Source organism: Rutidosis leptorrhynchoides, chromosome 8 (genome assembly GCF_046630445.1).
Source record: "Rutidosis leptorrhynchoides isolate AG116_Rl617_1_P2 chromosome 8, CSIRO_AGI_Rlap_v1, whole genome shotgun sequence".
Taxonomy (NCBI): domain Eukaryota; kingdom Viridiplantae; phylum Streptophyta; class Magnoliopsida; order Asterales; family Asteraceae; genus Rutidosis; species Rutidosis leptorrhynchoides.
The window spans coordinates 272,129,581-272,135,710 of record NC_092340.1 but is presented as its reverse complement, the minus strand read 5'-3'; positions in this window follow the sequence as shown (position 1 = coordinate 272,135,710).

Sequence of the window (6,130 nt, the reverse complement as noted above, 5' to 3'; positions counted from 1 at the left end):
TAATAATGGTCCTATTTCTAATTTTGACTTTATGAGTCAACCAATGGACTATTGTTATGAGGGGGATAACTCGACATGGGATTCTTCTCAATTTCAATTTCAAAATCAACAACAAGAGGAGATCGATTCAAATTTAGTTGAGTTATTCTCAAACGTTATGAGAACCCACCTTAACCGTATGGAGGCTTTAATTCAAGAGAGAATAGATTTGAGGGAAATGTTAGAAATTTAACAAGCCTCAATTCAAAGCTTATAGAAAATCGTGAGTTTCATGTTACCTTTAGTTAAAGATTTTGTATCCACTACCATTTTACCACCTACCTCACCTGTAGTTTCTACTTCTCGGTCAAGAAATTGGGACTTTTATGATGATGATGATGATGATGATGATAGTTTTTATGCCAAGACCGAAGTAGCGAAGATTGCACAAGTACCCGAATCTTTGATAACCAATGATGAAGATGAAAGTGAAGACGATGAAGAGGATGAAGATAGTAAGGAAGATGAATTTGATGAAGATGATGAAAGTGATGAGGAAGATGACGAATTGATTGAAGCTTTATCAACGCCCAATGTTTTTAAAGTCTATGATAATCCACTCGGGGTTGATGGAAAGTATGATAATGATGATGATAGTGAAGATGATAATGATGAAGGAGATGAGGTTGAGAATATCATACCCGAAACTTTCAAAGTGTATAACAATCCTCTCAGGTATGGTATTGATGATTTTAAGGAGGTTTTGCAACCCGGGGTTGATGATTCGTGTTTGTGTGAGCCGATTAAGCAAGCAAACCTTGTGTTCAAAGCCGTGTTTGGAAGAGAGTCAATTGTTGACTCTTGGGTTGGTTCAATCTTCTTCATGCAAATGAAGAAGATTATTCTCTTCTTATACACCGCCTGAGGGGTTAATGATTGGCTCACTCTCTTGATTCGTGAAACTTTTTCCACCGATTTCACATGTCGTCCGATAAAGTGTGGGGAGAACCACCCCGATAAGGAATGTTGAGAAGACGGGGACGAGTCAAGATAAAGACTCGTTAATCAAAATCAAAGCTAAAGGAAGTATGGCGATGTGGATATGTGATGATAACTTCATGCAATTTGACAAATACTTGTGAAAATGGCCTTTAGTCTAGGGTACTTCTATCTCTTTTCCAATTTTACCCACTCGAATTTACAACTTTATTTTGATTTCATGTAATGAGGGCATTACATGATCTCAAGAGTGGGGGGATAGATAAATTCTCGTGGACCTAACTTTAAATAAAATTATGACCTAATTTTAAAATTTTTCTAAGTGTTTTGTTGAATTGTTGAAAAGTTTTGGTCAAAATTAAGCCATAACTTACCTTGTTTTGAATGGTTAAAGTTCATTCATTTTTGGTTCCAAGTTTCAACTTGAATGGTTAAAGTTCCATTCAAGTGTAGGGGAAGTAAAGTCTTCCCGATTTCAAAAATTCGGTGGTTAAAGTCCACCCTCTTATGTCTCAAAAATAAACTTGAATGGTTAATTCACTTGGTGTAGGAGACTTCCTAATTTACACCATTTTACATTTAGCTATGCTAAGTGCCGTGGGAAGAGGAGCCTTGAGCTTCACAAAGTGCTATCCTTTTTAGAAGCAATGGCTTCATGCTAGTGTTGCTAGACAACATAACCCATAGCCAAAAGCTATGGCACCCTTGCGCATGTAATTAATGGAAAGGTAGTAACTACTTCCTACCTTTTCTTAAAATAAGCATAAAAGCTTGTTATGTGGGAAGTAGATAAGCATCATCTCATTTTGGAAGTAAAGTCTTCCAAACTTGGAAATAAAGTCTTCCAAGTTATGTTTGCTCCAAGTTTGGGAGTAAAGTCTCCCAAGTCAAGCTCGATTATTTGAAAGGAAGTTAAAGTCTTCCTAGTGCTTCAAAAATTTGGAATTGGCGGACTCTCTTATTTAGCCATGTGGGGCCCTAATTTCACGAACCTCCGTCAATGCTTTCGCCCTACTATGAGAGAAACCATAGAGTTGTGATAGAAAGCTTGATGAGTGCCGTTTGGCCCGAGCCCGGGTTAACCAATAAAGGTGGGGTACCCAGTCCCTTACCTTTGGCACAGCCACCTTAACACTATACTTGGAATTGACGATTATCAATTGGAATTGACGATATATATATTTGGAATTGACGATCATTCTTGGAATTGACGAAAAATAGATGTTTTGGGGGCATGGAGGTGGAAGAGGGATAGCCATTGCGGGTTGATGAGGTGAGCATTCCTTTTGGAAGCGAATTCTTCACACGATGCATTTCATGATTAGAGTTGATATGTGCGATTTTCATGGCCCTTATTCATTTCGGGGTGCATTTTACATACTTTGGGTACACTTTGAGTTGTTTGAGTAGGCTTGTATTTGATATGATCGATTTGTTTGATGAGTTTATGGCTATCCCGTGAATTCTACATATTTGGTCAAGGTCAAGGAGGTCAAGTTCTAGTTTGTAATGATTTGATACTATTATGATTGGTATTTGATGACCTTCTCGTAGATGGAGTTGACTTTGGCCGGGGGAATGATTGATTCGGGTAGACTTAGGCTTGAAATGTGATTGTGCTAGTATTTGAGGATTGAAGACTTTAAGATGTTCTAGTTGAAGAGATTGTTTGAAGTTGATGATGTTATTGCTCGAAGGTTTGAGTTTGAGAAGATTGAAGATCGTTTTTGATTATTGATTGAAGAGTTTGCCCAAGTCTCAAGTTCAAGTGATGATTTGAAGAATGGCAAGTGCTTTGAGGTAATACTTTACATTTTGACCATATTTATTTGAAATGCAAGTTTGGTTTGATCTTGAGACTACTAGTTTGGGTATTGATGGTTGAGTTTAGAGTGCTTGATCCTATATTGCTTGGGGACAAGCAATGTTCAAGTGTGGGGGATTTGATATTGCTCAAAATATACATATTTATCTTCGCAATATCCCCTACTTTCGTGACATTTCGATATGGGTTGTGATGATTAGTGAGCGGTTTGTGGTATTTAGTCGTTTCGGGACAAAACTGGCCTAAAAGTTCATATTTATGCTAAGGAATCAACCCTTGGGCCAAAGGAATGAACCAAGTGAAGTTTTGGAGTGAAAATGAAGTTCCAGGGTCAAAAGCGGCGCTCCTAAGGTCAAAAGCGGCGCTCCTATGTGCTAAAACGTGTATTAAAAAGTCAGTGACCAAAAGCGGCCCTCTCAGCCTCAAAAGCGGCGCTCTCAGGTCTATTGCGGCGCACCTGGTCTATTGCGGCGCACCCAAAAGCGGCTCTCCTACCCCTATTGTGGCACTCCTGGAGCTGATTCAGCCAGAAAATTCAGCCGACCTATAAAAGCAAATTTGGGGTTTTTGAGTGAGAGAGCTGGTTCCTTAAGCCATTTTGGAGCCCTAAAAGGGTTCCAATCATGATTTCATCAAGATGAAGTCCAATTTCATGCTCCCAACTCCAATTCCATGAAGATTTGTGATAGATTCACATCATTCATTCTCCATTTTAGTGTTTCTTCTCCATTTTGGGTTGTAATCTCAACTCTACTTTACTCATTTTGCACTTATTAGTTGTAATCTTTGTTTTTCTTCATCTAGCTTTGAATTAATTACTTGTAATCACTCAAGATGATGTTTATTGATGTAACAACCCTGATTTTTCCGTTACTTCCGTTAACCTTCCGTTAGTTTATTTAACGGCGATTATTTAACTTTTATGCGTTTACGTGTAATAAATACATACTTGATCTTCGGATGGTTACTATAATTAATATGGGTTGATATTAATTCAAATAAATATTTCGGATAATGAAATACGATAAAAATGATACGATTTTTGACAATAGCTTTTCGAGCAACGAAACGCTCGGGTTTATTTTAATAATTAATTTTATTAATTATTAACTTTTTAAAATATTTAATTTATTGGGTTTTTAATAAATTAAGCGATTGGTTGCGTTTAACGATTGGGTTAGCGTTCCGGGCCTTTAGTAAGACTAAACGACACTTAAAACAGACCACGATTACATGAAATTGCAAAACACGAGCCCGGGAACCCATCCCAAGTGGGCCACGGCCGAACACCCCCCTCCCCACCCTTATTTTGTTAATTTTTACTACTTTAGGGACTTAAGTGTTAATTAGGAGAGCTAGGACTTGATATAAATGCTTAAGTATAACCTAAAACACTGTAACCCTCACAAACACAGCATACCAGTCGACTTTTTTTGGCTCCTCCCTCCCTTCTTGGTCGTCGACCTTCACCACCAATACCACCATCAAAAATTCAATTTTTGCTCAAGCCTTAAACATCAAACTTGCAATTCTCGATCTCCTATAAGCGTTGGTATAATTCTTTTAGCGATCTAAGGTATAATTGCATAAACCCTAAATCTTAAAATCTAATTTTTATAAGAGTTTCATAGTTATGTTGTCAATTGCTCAAGTCTATACGCGTACGTGTTAATCGTTATCGTTATTTTGATTGTTTGATGCGCTAGGGTTTAAAAATGAATTTGTTATTTCTTGATCAGAAAAATTAAGTTTTCCAAATGTTAAATATTATGTTAGAATCAGATTCCTTGCGAAAAACTATTGAGTTTAGGCTTTGGATTCGCTTGATTTCGTTTCCGTACGATTAAGTTATGTCAATTTGAATTATCGTTGTATTTTTGTTGCTTGATCAGGAATCTGGTATTGATAGACAATGAATTGGCATGTTATACTTATACCACTGGAAAGACAATTTAAAAACACTCAATTTAGACTAGGATATCATGTCGTTTGCTTATGTATAGCCCAAGATATACTTGAATTAGTGTAAAAGTAGTTTTATACAGCACTTGCATGAAAATAACCTCGTACGATAAAATGTGTTAACTTCTGTGATTAAAGCTTTCCATATTTGAAAATTATACAAAAATTAATTCATATTTCATGTGGATATCATAGGCTAATTGTATCTATATCTTTGGATAAACGCGTGCGAATGTGACTAACTAAATGAGAATCGAATTTGTAACTTGCTCACGGTTTTGTACTCTGTGGATTGTGTGTATTGATTGAGCATGTATGCTTCTGTAAAATGAAACTTAACATGATATTTGAATTATTGTTAGTTTATGTCAATCTCTGAAACCTTATGCGTTGGGCACAATAGAGCCATACTTTGTGTGAATTCTGATTTGAGCTGAAAACTGAATGTTCAACTTGCACGAATAAACTGTACAAATTGGCTAAACAAAAGTTTCCAGATTTTTTATATGTGTTACTTTGATTTTTCTTTGAACTATGGCCACTGGTCTTGTATCAATTGCATGTTCCTAACTCCAGTTATAGCCAAAATGAAATCAGTGCGCGGTCAGAAACTGACTTGGCAAACCCCAAATGTATCCCTTCTGATTCCTGACTTTTAATAGTCGTATGAGTCCCTGGCCGGACTTTTTGGAATTGATTTTAAGTATGTTTATGATCTGGAGTTTTCCATATTTACTTGAATTTTGTACTATGAGATAATGTGCTAAGTATGTCACGTGTTCATGAACTTTGTGCATAACGATAAACTGAAATTGTGAAAATGATCATTCATGACCTAAAACGTATTGTTTGACTTAGGGTTGACATGTTGACCAATATTTGACATGAACCTACTGATTTTGACTTTATTTGACCACATTGACCAAGTTTGACTTTCGGTTTGACTTCGGTTGACTTTGTTTGACTTGCATGATATAGTTGACTTTTACTTTGAAACGCGTCGAGTCGAGCAATAAGACAACGTACACTATGAAACCACACTTATTTAAGATACATATATTGACCAACCTACATACGTATACTTAGGTTGCATTACTCGGCTATAAATCGTACAAGTTAATTGTTCACTTTTTCAATCCGAGCTTTATTCAAAGGTGAGTCTACAGTCCCGCTTCTTACATGTTTTCAGGGATGAGAATACACGCTGTTATACTTACATTTTCAAATGCTTTTGTATTGACATGAGAACTATATATGCATATTGAGTTTGTTCAAAAAGCCTCTAGCTTGAATACTTTTAATACCATCGGTGTAAGCACAATTTAGATGGACGGATCCGTTAGGTTGACAACCTCACCCGCTATA